Raw genomic sequence first — 15700 nt, forward strand, 5'->3', positions numbered from 1 at the left:
AAACATTCCGAAGCCATAATACTCCTTAAGAACTTTGCTTTAGCATGTATTAAACAATGGTAACACCGTCATATAGCAACCAGCCCTCTTACAAAAGTTTCCTCCAATCCAAAATTCCAACCTTAGGGCTTTGTGGAGACCATTGAGTTTAAGGTGCGGATAGTACCATCTACCTTATGCATAAAAAGCTATGGATAATAGGTATTTTCTCTATAGCATATAAAAGTGATGGGGGAATCTATGGGGGAACTATACTGTTAAAAGGTGATTAAAATGCCTATGCCCTGATGCTCCATACATTTACTGCATTTCCATGTGCCAGCTCTTTATTTGATACATGTACAATATGCTCAGTGTCGCTCAAGTTTGCCTACATTATTCTGCCAAGATAAGTGTAGGAATTTACCACTTCTAAGATGGAATTATTAAGTGAGCAATTATACTTTATATTCATCAGACATGCAAAATCCATTTGGTGTGTGGCAGAGACTATTTTATTCCCTATTTTTCATGGTCATACCATCGCCCTTGCCAAAGCATGCTTTAATCCTTAGTCTCTTGCTCTTTCATGTTCATTGCAGGCAACAAAAATAAAAAGCAAAAATATGTACTGAGAAATTGAACACGCCTAAAAGCCGTTAGTAATGCTTACAATTCTGTGGCTCGGAATTTGTTGAAACATGCCAAGATTCTATTTTTCGGTCAATAGCCTTAAAAGCACGTATCCGGTACACAAAGGGTCTTTTCCAATTGAATACGATTTTATTCAATATTTCAAGTATTTATCCACATCTGTTGTCGGAGTAACCCAACACTCATATTGTATCGTATTCACTATTAAAGTCTATGCATTGAAAATAGAATCCTGTATCAAAAGGTTAACCTAGTCATTAAGGGTTATATCACCAGCCTTTAAGGGTACATATTCCCCCTTTCAGTCTCTGGCCCCTCGTCCAACAGTTCAACTAGACCCAAGTGTCACATGTGGCCTTTCTCTCGAAGTGGGCAGGGAATTTCTTCACCTGGAACATAGAGGTGTCCCAGGTAAGGATTGGTGCTGTTCCCATTCTGCATCCTCACTATCCATTCTCCACAATTGTCTGAAACACTGCGGTTTACCAGATAAGGATTGGTACCCTTCCTATTCTGCATCCCCACCTGACTGATTCCTCCCTGGATTTTATAGGAATTGGGGTCCTGTAGAAATCACATTCTCTTAGACGTGGTGGTTTATAACGAATACCTTTTTGAAAGCTGAAGAGAAACCGGATACAGGTCCAAAGGGTCCAGGAGATCAGCACCAACTGATTCCCCAGGTTCCTTTTGATTACAGCAAAGCATTCTACATTCTAACACCGTCTATGAAACGTGGACTTTCATTACACATAACAAAACATCTGCACTGTGTTAAATATGCTGAGCACCACGTATCTCCCCCTTTCCATAATAATAAATGAAAAATTAAAAGAAAGAAAAAAACGTATAACTCGTCCTAATGCTCTAAAATTAAAATTGTAATCAATTAAAAACAACTAATCATACACATTTCTTGGTAATTTTCTTATTCTTGTGCTTTTCCATAGCAGCAGGGCGTCCTGATTTTCCAGTGGCCTTTTATTGTTAACATACATTTTTACTCCTATTTATTTTAGCAACGCATGCCATGTTCCACCATTGGCCGTTACTGGCTTTCACCGCTTGACCCCAACTTCCATTAAAGTAGTTGATTCCCTGAATTTTGATTTTCCTTTTTGTAATAACAACTGACCTTTGATTGCAACAACATCCCCTACAGAAAAATGAATAATATGTCTCTTCTTCTGCAATTGTATTTTTTTACATATTCTTTTATTGAATTATTCACTGGTACTTTTTGCTTAGTATGATTCATTTAAAACATCTATTTCATTATTAAATATTGCAGATTTCCAAAATGGATTTAATGTTGAAATAACTTTCCTGTCCCTCATCAACTCAAAACAAACGGGATACTGCCTGTAACAGAATGTGAAGTAGCTCTGTAAGCCCACACTACATCCTGATGGCCTTTTCACAATAAACCTTTGCTTTTATAGCACTCTATGCATTCCATAAGCACTCTATTGAACCTTTCAATTTTTCCATTGGCCTGAGGATGATGCAGTGGTGTATGTAAATCTTTCACCCCAGTTTTGTTTAAAAACACTACCATGGCATCCAAAGTGAATTGTACTCCATTATCTGTTAGGAGTTCTTCAGGAACACCTTATCCGCAAAATACATCTTGCAGAAAACTAATATTAGATTTCGTATTGGGCTCTGATACCTCTTACTTCAACCAACCTAGAAAGATGGTCAATCAACACAACAAAATATTTCATGTTGTTTGGCAAAATATGGAATGGACCTAAGAAATCCACTGCTACTCTTTGCCACACCTTATCGAGACTGGTCACAGGTTTTGAAATAAGTGTGATAGTTGTCAAATGTTTATCGCAGAAATCCACAAATGACCAGAATGAGCTGATTCTAATATTCTCTGTATCAAACACCTCTGAGGAATCAACTTGCTATTTTCTAAAGAAATGTCATTGAAAACCTTCCAAAATAGTTGCAACTCCACTTCTAAAGATTTTCCTTTAAGCCAGCCTGACATCACCAAATTCACTACCTGCTCAAGCACTACATCAGCTTTCACAGCACCATGCCATTCTTCCATATTTGGACAAATTACCAGATCTTCAACACGGGCAATAATGCATTCCTACATTTGTTCTCTAGAGTCTAACTCACTATTCTTAGTTGGCAATCTAGATAGAAAATCCTGTTTCCCATTATTCTCCCTGCAATAAGGCCAACTGAAAAAATGTATTCCAACAATTTTGTAGATAATCTTGCTAATCTGGCCGTAGCTTTTTATTTATCTTATTTTCAGATATGTCAACCAGAGGTTTGTGGTCCATTCTAAGCCAAAATATTCTTCTCCACAAATAGTGCCTAAACTTGTCTACACCCCAAACACAGGCCAAGATTTCCTTCTCTATTACAGAATACCTCAGTTCCACCTCCTTATCCTTCTTGATGCAAATCTGATAGTAACATCTTCATCTCCAACCATTTGTGACAAAACTGCTCCCATTCCATTTGAACTTGCATCAACTGTAACATATGTGACTGTACCCTCAACATATGCTTGAAGTGCAGTAGCTGTGACTATACACTGTTTAATCAACTGAAAAATCTCTTGACATGTTGAAGTCCAAATGAAATCAGTCCCCTTTTTTCAAAAGACTCCTGAAACATTCTGTTAAATCCATAAAGTTTCTGATAAACTTTGCTTAGAATTCACACATTCCAATGAGCAAACAAAGCAGTTCTTTGTCATTGGGACAAGGAGCATTTAAGATTCCTTCTGCAATGCTAGGTTTGGTTTACCTCCATCTTTAGAAAGGATATGTCGTAAGTATTCAATTTATTTTACTACAAATATGCATTTATCTTCTTTGAGACTTACTACATTCTCCTGTCATGTCAATAAAACATTTTCAACCACCTCATTGTGTTTATCCTCAGTGTCAGTGTGTACAAGGATGTCATCTTGGAAGAGCACTACATTAGGTATTTCTTTCAAAATCACGCTCAGTACTTTTTTGAAATATATATGCCACTGAGGGGGGGGGGGGCTGAGCTAGCCAGAGTCGGAGATGGCCACCTGAACCGCTGCTCCTCCGCCCAAGACAAAATCTGTACATTAATGCTGCGGGTGACAGTGCCCCAATGAGAAAATAAAGCCCCCCAGCAGAACCCCGAAGTGAGGGGCACACGCTAGCCTGGTCTCGACCGGATCCGATTCTGGGAAGCCTTGTTGCTGGAGCATATCGGCGAGCGGCGTCTGGAGCGGAGCCGCACGAGTGACCTGCCCGACCTAGAAGACCCACGGATGGGGTGAGTGACCCTGAGGATCGCTGCTGCAAGACACAGGTTCCCTTCCACGCAACGGTCGGTTGCGCGGATTCCGGAGTGGAGCCGAGGAACGGGCGGCGTGTGGGGGAGTGCGGCGCCCGGCCCCGGGGCCCCACAGAGCTGTAGACACTTCACTCGAGTACCCGGCTCCACCTGGGCTGCTAGGCCTCCCCTCTTACTGAGGCCCGGCGCTGCCTGATGGAGCGCCCGCCGCTACAGGCCCTCATATGCCGGGATAAAGAGACGCCAGGGGGACGCTCCAAAAGGAAGCAGCAAATACCGGGACCCTGTGAGCTGCAACTATTTTCCCAGCCGCGGCAGCGTGATGCGACCGGGCGACGTGGCCTGAGGGGATTGTTAGAAGAGTATATAAAGATCGCCCTGGGTTCGGATCCTCTGATTTAACCCCTCCTCACTATTCCACAAGGGCAGGATTCGAAGAGCTGCTGTGCGTGTGCTGCTTGTGCACAGCGGTACTGGGAACTGTCTCATGTTGACGCTTACTTCACGGCGCCATTTTGAGGAGCGGATCGTGCAGCCCTGTGGCAAGACGGAACACCTCGCTCGGGTTGCAGTGCTCTGCTGGCAGTTTCACATTTGCTCCCAAAGTGCTACACGAACACCTTATTGATATCCACTGCTGGTGCTTACACTGTGGCCTGAGAGCACTTGGTGTAACGAGGGCTGCCGAGATCCCGCTCCACAGGTGGGTTGGCGTCTGGGGGTGGACACGAGCATCGCCAGGAGTGACGTTGAGGGAAAATCCTGAGGACCTGGCTATTTTGGACCTGAATAGATATCTTTCACAGGCACTGCAGCTGAGTGCGGTGACTTCGAGTTAAGTAAAGTGGTTCGAGAGCTGCAGCAGGTGGTGCACTCGGGGGAGCCACCATGGGCCGTCCCGACAGAACGCAACCCAAAATATCTTTTGACTCCAGCAAAAAGCCCAAAAACACTGATACCCCGGCTCGCGAAGAGGACGCTGGACAGGAAAAATCGACAGGGGGTGACGATCCTGAGACAAACCTACGACATATCCTGCTCACCATGGAAAAGAATTTACAAGGCGACATCCCGTCTTTGGGAACTAAAATGGACGCACTAACGTATCGCATGGACCGCATGGCGGAGCGGCTTGACAAACACGGCGAGCGCCTGGACATGTCAGAGCGACGCATTGGGGAAGTGGAGGAGGCACAAACCACTCTGGACTCAGAGCACAAACAGCTCGGAAAAGTGATCCAAATTCTCCAGGACAAAGCCGAGGATTCGGAAGCGAGGTCACGAAGATGCAATATACGTATCACTGGCCTGCCGGAGAGCACTCCGACCGGCAATATGGAGGTCTTTGTGGAAGCCCTCCTAAAGAAACTGTTGGGTGACACTGTTTTCTCCGGGATGTTTGTGGTGGAGAGAGCTCATCGTACGCTGGGCCCGAGGCCTAAGCCGGGAGCCACCCCTCGCCCTATTGTGGCCAAACTTTTGAATTATAGGGACCGTGACGTTGCCCTGAAGCTAGCCAGAGAGAAACAACCTTTGCAATACGAGGGGAGCATGATTTCCCTGTTTTCGGACTTCACGGCCAGAGTACAGGAGGCACGTCACCAATTTGTCCCAATGAAGCGTCAATTGAGAGAGCTCGGGTGGACTACGCAATGCTTTATCCAGCCAAGTTGCGGATCAACAGACAGGGAAGATCCACAATTTTCACGGATCCAAAAGCGCTCCAGAAAGCCATGAAAGACTGGCGGAGAGACCGGCAGCGCCTTGCAGACGATGAACTATCGGAAGAGGCCTCGGGTGGGCACATGGATGAGCAAGACTGATTCTGCGACCAGCTGTCACTTACGCTACCCGGCTGCAGTGGCAATGGTTTGTGGAGTTCTACATAGAATTTAGGATATTTTGACTCTACACAGCGGGACAGTGAATTGGAAGCATTAATATCTAATCGTGGGTTGCAGTGACGACACAGGGTAATAGTGAGTCATGAGAGAAATGGGGGGGAAGGGTGGTTCTTTTTTTAATTTTGGGGTGAGTGAATGAGATTTGACGTTTCCCCTGCATGCCTATTATCGTATTAGATACAGGCTATATGAACTCACTGCTGATAGGAATTGGGTTGTTAGTGACCCATGGAGACAATTGACAGATTTACAAATATATGCAGTGAAAGGGGCTGCATTGTATGCTGTGACAATCAAGGCGACCGAATGGAGCCCCTAGTGGCCACTGGACACGTACTTTCCATTATAGGGGACTAAGACTGTCACCTAATATCGTCTTGGTCTGGGCGGGAGGGCGGGACAGGGCGGAGATTATTACTCTTTTTACACCGTCTGTTATTGTAGACTAATTGAGAGCAGGCTACCTACGCCCCTAAGTGTGTACCACTTCCCCTGCCTGCCTTCTTTGCTGAGGGCACTTTTCTTCTTGTTTTGTACAGAGTGTTTGTATTTGATTTTGGGTCTGGGATGAGAGTGGCGGGATGGGGGAGGTGGGTAGGCGCTGCAGTTCTTTGGGTATGGGGGGAGGGACGGGAGAGGCGGGGACTTGGGGCGCGGCCATGTTGGGGTTGGCATGCGTGGATGGGGGGAAGGACAAGATTGCATGACTTTTTCTTGTTGTTTATGCAAATGATTTACAGCATATTTGTTGAGAATGTACCAGGGACTTTTATTGGCAGAGACAGTGACAGAGGTGTGCACTGCTTACAGACTGACAGGAACGCGCCTGATGATATACACCCACATAGCTCCCCACTATGGCCAGACACTCACTAGGTGACGATGTGTCCCTTTCGTGCCCCCCATTACCTGTCATAACACAACACCAGCAGGACAATGACACTCTCACATTGTTGTCCTGGAACGTTAGAGGTCTCAATGATCACAGGAAGGTCCGGAAGGTACTACAATACCTTTCGAGGCATACGATTGACATCGCATTATTGCAAGAGACCCATTTGAGATCGGACAGTCCGACACTACACTACAGAGGGCTACGTGGTCGCGTACCTGCTGCTGGTTTTAACTCCAGTGCCAGGGGGGTGCTGACTTGGGTGAATCCTAGGTCTCCTTTGGCGCTTCAACCGATTGATACCGACCCTGAGGGACGCTATGTGATCACGAAATGTACGGGTAAAGGTATGACGTTCCACGTGATCAACACATATGGCCCCAACTTTGACTGCCCCTCGTTTTATGTGACACTTGCTAGCAAAATTAGAGATTTAGGAGAGGAACAGGTCCTGTGGGGCGGAGATCTAAATTTGACGCGCCACCCAGCCCTGGACCGATCGGATGGACCTAGCAGACGCCCGCCGGCCTAAGCTTGCGTCCTGGACGCAGAGATGACCTGACTGGGATTACAGGACGTTTGGAGGACAAAACACCCGTCACAAGGGGGATACACACACTACTCATCACAATATGACATTCACACCCGCATTGATTATTGGCTCGTCTCTGCGCATCTCCTTTCCAAGGTACAGGCGTGTGCGACACTACCGCGTACTTACTCGTACCACTCCCCGGTGCTAATTACCCTCCGCGCCCCGGCGCGCCGTCCCCCTCCCTTCTCATGGCGACTGCCCCCATATGCGCTGCTTGATGATGCTTTTCGCGACGAGTTGACTACTGCCATTGATGACTTTTTTAGCAGAAATGAGGGACTCAAATCACTCACCAGGGGTCCCGCTTGGAGTGACTACCATCACCAGCCAGCCTGATTACAGCCGCGGCGCTCTCTGCCATCGAGCGCCGCCGCGGACCGGGCACCGGAGAACAGGGAGCGGGGAAGCAAGGACTTCAATCCCCAGCATCCCGAGCGGCCGGAAGCCGCACACCGCGAGTTGGCGCCAGGCGGCGCATTTAGTGCAGCACCTCCCCCGGCAGAGCGGGGGACTCAAATCACTCACCAGGGGTCCCGCTTGGAGTGACTACCATCACCAGCCAGCCTGATTACAGCCGCGGCGCTCTCTGCCATCGAGCGCCGCCGCGGACCGGGCACCGGAGAACAGGGAGCGGGGAAGCAAGGACTTCAATCCCCAGCATCCCGAGCGGCCGGAAGCCGCACACCGCGAGTTGGCGCCAGGCGGCGCATTTAGTGCAGCACCTCCCCCGGCAGAGCGGGGGACTCAAATCACTCACCAGGGGTCCCGCTTGGAGTGACTACCATCACCAGCCAGCCTGATTACAGCCGCGGCGCTCTCTGCCATCGAGCGCCGCCGCGGACCGGGCACCGGAGAACAGGGAGCGGGGAAGCAAGGACTTCAATCCCCAGCATCCCGAGCGGCCGGAAGCCGCACACCGCGAGTTGGCGCCAGGCGGCGCATTTAGTGCAGCACCTCCCCCGGCAGAGCGGGGGACTCAAATCACTCACCAGGGGTCCCGCTTGGAGTGACTACCATCACCAGCCAGCCTGATTACAGCCGCGGCGCTCTCTGCCATCGAGCGCCGCCGCGGACCGGGCACCGGAGAACAGGGAGCGGGGAAGCAAGGACTTCAATCCCCAGCATCCCGAGCGGCCGGAAGCCGCACACCGCGAGTTGGCGCCAGGCGGCGCATTTAGTGCAGCACCTCCCCCGGCAGAGCGGGGGACTCAAATCACTCACCAGGGGTCCCGCTTGGAGTGACTACCATCACCAGCCAGCCTGATTACAGCCGCGGCGCTCTCTGCCATCGAGCGCCGCCGCGGACCGGGCACCGGAGAACAGGGAGCGGGGAAGCAAGGACTTCAATCCCCAGCATCCCGAGCGGCCGGAAGCCGCACACCGCGAGTTGGCGCCAGGCGGCGCATTTAGTGCAGCACCTCCCCCGGCAGAGCGGGGGACTCAAATCACTCACCAGGGGTCCCGCTTGGAGTGACTACCATCACCAGCCAGCCTGATTACAGCCGCGGCGCTCTCTGCCATCGAGCGCCGCCGCGGACCGGGCACCGGAGAACAGGGAGCGGGGAAGCAAGGACTTCAATCCCCAGCATCCCGAGCGGCCGGAAGCCGCACACCGCGAGTTGGCGCCAGGCGGCGCATTTAGTGCAGCACCTCCCCCGGCAGAGCGGGGGACTCAAATCACTCACCAGGGGTCCCGCTTGGAGTGACTACCATCACCAGCCAGCCTGATTACAGCCGCGGCGCTCTCTGCCATCGAGCGCCGCCGCGGACCGGGCACCGGAGAACAGGGAGCGGGGAAGCAAGGACTTCAATCCCCAGCATCCCGAGCGGCCGGAAGCCGCACACCGCGAGTTGGCGCCAGGCGGCGCATTTAGTGCAGCACCTCCCCCCGCGACGCAGGAGCGCGCGGGAAGCGCCCGGGAGAAGCCCGGGACAAGGGCGGGACAGTCTTTGGCAGTCGTTGGCAGGAGGAGGCAGGGCAGGGCCAGTGACTCTGCCCCTCACAATGGGGAAACGCAAGCTGACTGTGAACACGGGCGAAGGTAAGAATGCCAAGGTACCCAGGAAAGCTGAGTCTATAATATCTTATCTTACATCTGCGGTGGGTGCTCTGAACGTTGAAATAGCAAATGCCGAAAAAGAACTGGGTCTAGACCAGCCTATCACAGAGCTGGGGGACCTAAATAACACAGTTGCTCCCGAGCAAGCCTCACAGATTCCACTAGAACCCAGCATTGTTGTAAGGGCTCCTAACATTCTCCAAGCAACTATGACCACTACCCAGGACAAATCGATCTCAGGGGATGCCCACGCCCACATGATCGAGGTAATTGAGGGCCTATTTGAATCCCGGGTGGAACCTTTGCTAGTAAACATAGCGAAAGATATCGTGGACACTCTCAAAACATGCGTGAATAACATCATGAGTAAGTGCGATAAGATCGACAAACTCCTACATGAGCACTATGCACACTGTGATACGCACGATAAAAACAATCTTACATCTGACCAACAAGGGAGGATACCCCTAACAACTAACGACACTGCCACTGTGCTAGTTGGCCCACGCATGCAAACATCTAGCACTAACTGCACCGCCATGGATATAGCACATCTCGACAAGACTGCTTCACTGAGGGGGGCTCAAACAGTGGCCAGTATGGTGGATGGGGCAACAAGTGCGGCACCAACTTCTTCAACACAGGGGCACAAACTCACTGACTCTCGTAAAAGACCAGCTAGGGCAGTGCATCTCCCACCGGACGCTGCCCGTCTAGTTGTTATCTTGACTGGGATCCCGTGTCTCAAACCACAACAGATCGAAACTGAACCTGAGCTCTTAAACAGAACTAGAAAATGGTGCTCACAGTTCAGTAGTGGGAGTGTGGATGTGGGCAAACATATTATAGCTGCGAGGAGGGTGGAATGGGTGGGAAGGAGGGCCAAATGTATTCCTGGGGATTGTGTTATTGTTAATTTTGACAGAGGTAACCTGGCAGACACTCTTTTATGGGATGGTTCTGAGCTAGTTGGTGACGGTATCAGACCACTCCCACTAGGGTACTTTTATCCCCCTCCTACACACCCCCAGATAAGATCTTCCCACCCCCCTATTCCACACCCAGATAAAGCCGGCTGGATAAGGGCCCCCTCGTATCAAACTCAACAGGCCTTACTGCGGGTGAGTTCCAACCCCGTAGTAGCCCAACCCACCCAAGCACACCACAATGGCATTCAGGGGGCAGGGATCTTACTTACTAACAGTTTCTCCCCTCTTTTTCCGGACTCCCATCTGGATTCCAACGATTGACAACCACCTAATGTGCCCCCTTTCATGGAGGCTACCACTGTCCGTAGGAATTGCCACATCTCAATGGTAAGCTGGAACATCGCTGGGTTAGGGAAGAAAGTCATGGACGCTAGATGGTTAAAATTTGTGTCCCAATACGAGATTTTGGGCTTCCAAGAAACGTGGGACGTAAGAGACAACTTTTTCCTGGACGGGTTCCGGAGCTTCTCAGTCAAGGCAACCCCAGGGGAGGGCGGAAGGCACAAAGGAGGGTTGTTCATTCTCTTCTCCTTAAATCTGGCAGGGACTACCACTAAGATTGATTGCACTTCTGATAATATCCTCTGCATCGAGTGGGTCAGGCCAAATTCCCCGCTAATTCTTATAATTAATTTCTATAATGCCCCCTCAAAGGATAGTAACTGTTCTCATTTGAAGTCCCTTTCTCTGTTTTTATCCTCATACAAGTCAAAGCAACGCGCTTCATTCGATATCCTGTTATTGGGTGATTTTAACGTACATCCATGTGGCTGGGGTTGTTTGTCCAGGGAGGTATTGGGCCCTTTAGGAGCCGTTAGTACCCACTTTGAGCACACTGCGCATGGGGCGGACTTAGAACACCTACTTGCCAATTTAAATTTATACGAGGCTGAAGGGTCATGGGGTGAAGTGAGGGCACCAACCTTTGTAGGCAGGGATGCCAGTACAATCATCGATTACATCTTCATTACTCCCGGCCTAATAAGTATGGCGGTAGCCTATGACGTGTGCACCTCCCCCTTTAGCGATCACAACCCTGTAGTCCTGACATTGGATGTGGGCGACAACACTGTGACCCAGGTTGAGCGCCTGGGGGCCGGCGGAGACGCCCTCATCCCTAGGGAGCAGGGTCGTAGATTAAATTGGGCAAAGGTTGTCCCGGAGAACTTCATGGACAATCTTGTTCAGAATAGACAAGCTGACATCATAACCTGCATGGAGAGTACAAGTGAGGGAACGGCTATTATCACCTCTTTCACCGCTATATGTACACAAATTAGCCATGACCTGATGTCCACAAAAAACCAAGTGGCTTCTACTAGCCCTAGATGGTTCGATAGGGAGTGCTCCCAAAAACATAATGCTCTACTACAGGCTCTTAAACATCAGCCCAGAGATAGGGAGTTGGTGGGTCGGCTCAGAAAAGAATATAGGCAGGCTATCGAGACACGCAAAAAAACTATAAAAAGTGAGGCATGGGACAGTTTAACATCGGTCAGCGTGCTGAGAGATAGTTCCCAATTTTGGTCGATTTTAAATCATCCGTATTTTGCCTCTTCCAACAACACTGTGCTGGATTGTGTGATACCAGAGGATGACTGGGTGAACCACTTTAGTAAAATCTATAACAGTGCAGATCTTTTAACTACACCCCATTCCCACCAGCCACCTACCGAACCCCCCCTTTTGTCCTTTTCGGAATTTGAGGTTACCAGGGCAATTGAAGAGATGACTAAACATAAGGCACCAGGCCCAGACGGGGTCCCTGCAGACTTATATAGCTCGCAGACACTATTCTGGGCCAAAATCCTCACAAATGTTTTTAATACAACCGTCACCGTGGGGTTTCCAAAAAGCTGGTCCACCTCAACCATCATCCCTATATTTAAAAAGGGCTCCAGATCGGACCCGGCATGCTACAGGCCGATCTCATTAATCGACTCTGCCGTAAAGATTCTTGGCAGAGTCATTCTACACAGATTAGGTGACATTATTAAGGAGAAGGGGGTGCTCTCTGACCTGCAATATGGTTTCAGGGAGAAAAGAGGTACAATAGAGCAGTGCTTGAACCTCCACATGCTGATTAGTAAATACACCACGGCCAAGGAGGGTCACCTTTATCTGGCCTTTATGGACCTTTCATCGGCCTTTGACTTGGTCAATAGGGCCAAGCTATGGACCATACTGGCTGGTATTGGGATTGACCCCCCTTTAGTAGACTTCCTGGCCGCACTCCACGCAGATCTTTCAGCTAACATCAGAACTACCCGTGATGGTAAAACCACCAGACCATTTAGTTCCAGACGGGGTGTCAGGCAGGGCTGTATCTTAGCCCCACTCCTGTTTACCATCTATATCAACTCCCTCGATAAAGCCCTGGAGGGGTCCACACTTGATATTCCTTATGTGGGGGGATCTGCAGTTCCCGTACTCCTCTATGCGGACGACGCGGTGCTTTTAGCCCGCACAGGGGTGGGGTTACAGAGGCTCCTTAATGCATTTGGTCATTTTATGTCTTCGCTTGACCTGCTGGTCAACAATAAAAAATCTCATATTATGCTGGCAGGGAAGCGCCCAAGACCAAAAAAGCTAAAATCTTTTAGTTGCTGTGGAGAGGGGATCTCGAGAGTACAAGTGTTCACCTACCTGGGAGTGATATTTGAAGAGAAGGGTTCATGGTCCCCACAGGTGGATGCGAAATCCCTAGCCGTTACCAGATCCACCTCTGCACTTTTGAGTTTCGCCAAGCGTCTTGGGTCTCGACCGATGGAGGCATTATTGAAGGTTTATAAAACCAAATGCCTATCTATAGCCTCCTACGGAGCCCCATTGTGGGGCCATGTAAACTGTGGCAAATTACAAATAGCAGAAAATCATTTCCTCAGGTCCTTGTTGGGTGTCCCACAATCCACACCTGTCCTTTCAATACATACCGAACTAGGGCTGGGTTATCTTACTGACTCACTCCAACTAGCGCCCCTTATGTGTTGGACTAAAACTTGGCTGAACAAGGACATTGATTTGAACCACAAAATCCTCAGGGATTGCATGACCTTGGATAATGCTTCAAAAATTCCATGGTTAGAATACGTAAAGGGGGAGATGGGCAGACTCGGCAGACCAAACCTATATAGCCACCCAAACACTATACTCAAGGGAGATTTGAAATGGATCAAAGAAAATTTCATGAGGAGGGCAGTTCAAACACGGGAGGAGAAAGAACTAACTAAACCAAGAGTCAGAGCCAACTTCTTACTCCTGACTTCGCCCCAAATTGAACCATATCTAAAAATTGTGAGCAGACCTTACCATCGTCACCTGCTTATTAGATTTAGGTTCAATTTAATCCAATACTCCTTGGGCGATCTTCCTGTGTGGGGTGTTCCTGATGAATCTACCCCGTGTAGCTGTGACAATTTTTCTGACCAAACCCTCATGCATTTCATCATGTTTTGTAGTCACTACAAAGCGAGTAGGTTGAGGTTTTTGGCACCCATTTTAAGAGATGCAGGTTTTGTTCAGGTACGGCCTGCTCTACTTTACCTTCAGTTATTAGGCAGCATCAGGACAATTCTCGTGGTTGCTAGCTTCCTGGTCGCCGCTATGCGCACTAGGTCCAGGATGCTATCCCCGAGACAACTGGAAGGGTGATTTTACTATTATGATTCCCGGCTTGTTTTTTTAACCTTTATGGATTTTACTGAATTGTTCTGTTTTTTGTAACCCACATGAATTTATCAAATTGTAATGAATTTTATCAAATTGTAAATCAATTTTTAAATACATGTTGTTTGTTGCTTTTATGATTTTAAATGTAATCGAATAAAGCTTGTTTTGACTTGACTTTTTTAGCAGAAATGAGGGCACGGTGGACTCCTTCCTTACGGTGTGGGAGACCTTTAAAGCATACATGCGCAGTGTCATCATCTCTAAACATGCCGGTGTCCTGAAATCCATCCGAGATCGCCTGTCGCTCTTAGAGAAAAGGCTACGGGACATAGAAGCGCGTCGTATTCGGGATCCCAGCGCAGGCCTGACACAAGAGCTAGCACAAACGATTCATGAATACCACGATGAGGCTGGCGCTGAGGTAAAGCATCTTGGGAAGTACGCTATTGCCAGGTCGTATGGCGAGGGTGAACGCCCAGGAGTGGTCTTGGCCAAGATGGCTAAACAACGTAGGCAAAATGTAACCATGCCCGCTCTGAGCTCTCCGATCACTGGGGAGGACCTGGGCGATACCCAGGTGGCGGCACGTTTTCGTGAGTATTATGCTGCACTATACGCCTCTAGTGAGTCGATATATGAGGAACACATCATGGACTATCTAACACACATACAATTACCTTGGCTCACTGACACTCACCGTAAGTTCCTGGCGCGCCCCTTTGAAAGGGAAGAGGTTGTCTGGGCGTTTTCGTCTATGAGGGCGGGCAGTGCTCCAGGTACTGATGGTTTCCCAGCCTCTTTTTATAAGATGTTTTCCGAACTACTGATCCCTAAACTATTGCGGCTAGTTGAGCAAATTGCGGAGGGGTTGCCAACCGCATTAGCCCACTGATATCGACTCTTGTGGCCCCCGAACAGGCGGGATTTATCCCCTGCCATACTTTGACCTATAATTTGCGCACAGTGTTCGCAGCATTCCAGCACACACGGCAGGAGGTACCGGCTGTTGAGGAAAGTCAGGAAAATGGTCAGGCGATTTAGTCGATGTTTCTTAAGTAATTTTGCCCGGCGTTAAACGCCTCTAATACCATACGAAGTTTATCGAATAAAGAGGCAGGACCTGGAGACAGGAAGACAGGAAACAAGTTTTATTCCGACGGAGCAGAACACATCAGATCGGACAACAAGGTATCGTCTCGAGGTGCTCTCTTTAGCCTCTCTGAGGCCTGGCCTTTTATACACTGGTTTACGACATGTGACCATTCTTTATTACAATAAAGACATTGTGAAGTAATGAAAAATGACATCCCCGGTATCCCCCCAGTTCCGGCTCATTCCAACACGTGGCTACAGTAGAGGTCCTCACCCCCCATACAATAGGAGGGGGCTATCACGCAGCTGAGTGTTCCGCCGATTCCTTTGGAATGTGTGCGCCTGATCGGGTCTCAGGGGGTGGGGAGGTCATGATCAATAGTAGCTCCTTTGGAGAGGGGCGAGTGCATACAGTAGTGAGCAATAAACTGTATCCTCAGGCCAAGGGATGACCAGCGGTCCGTGCAGACAATCGGGCTCAGAGGAAGGGGTCATCAAAGGAGGGGTATTCATGGAAGGAAAGGAGGTGTTGGTCAGGCGCGGGGTGTGATTCC

Source organism: Lissotriton helveticus, chromosome 6, assembly GCF_964261635.1.
Source record: "Lissotriton helveticus chromosome 6, aLisHel1.1, whole genome shotgun sequence".
Lineage (NCBI taxonomy): Eukaryota > Metazoa > Chordata > Amphibia > Caudata > Salamandridae > Lissotriton > Lissotriton helveticus.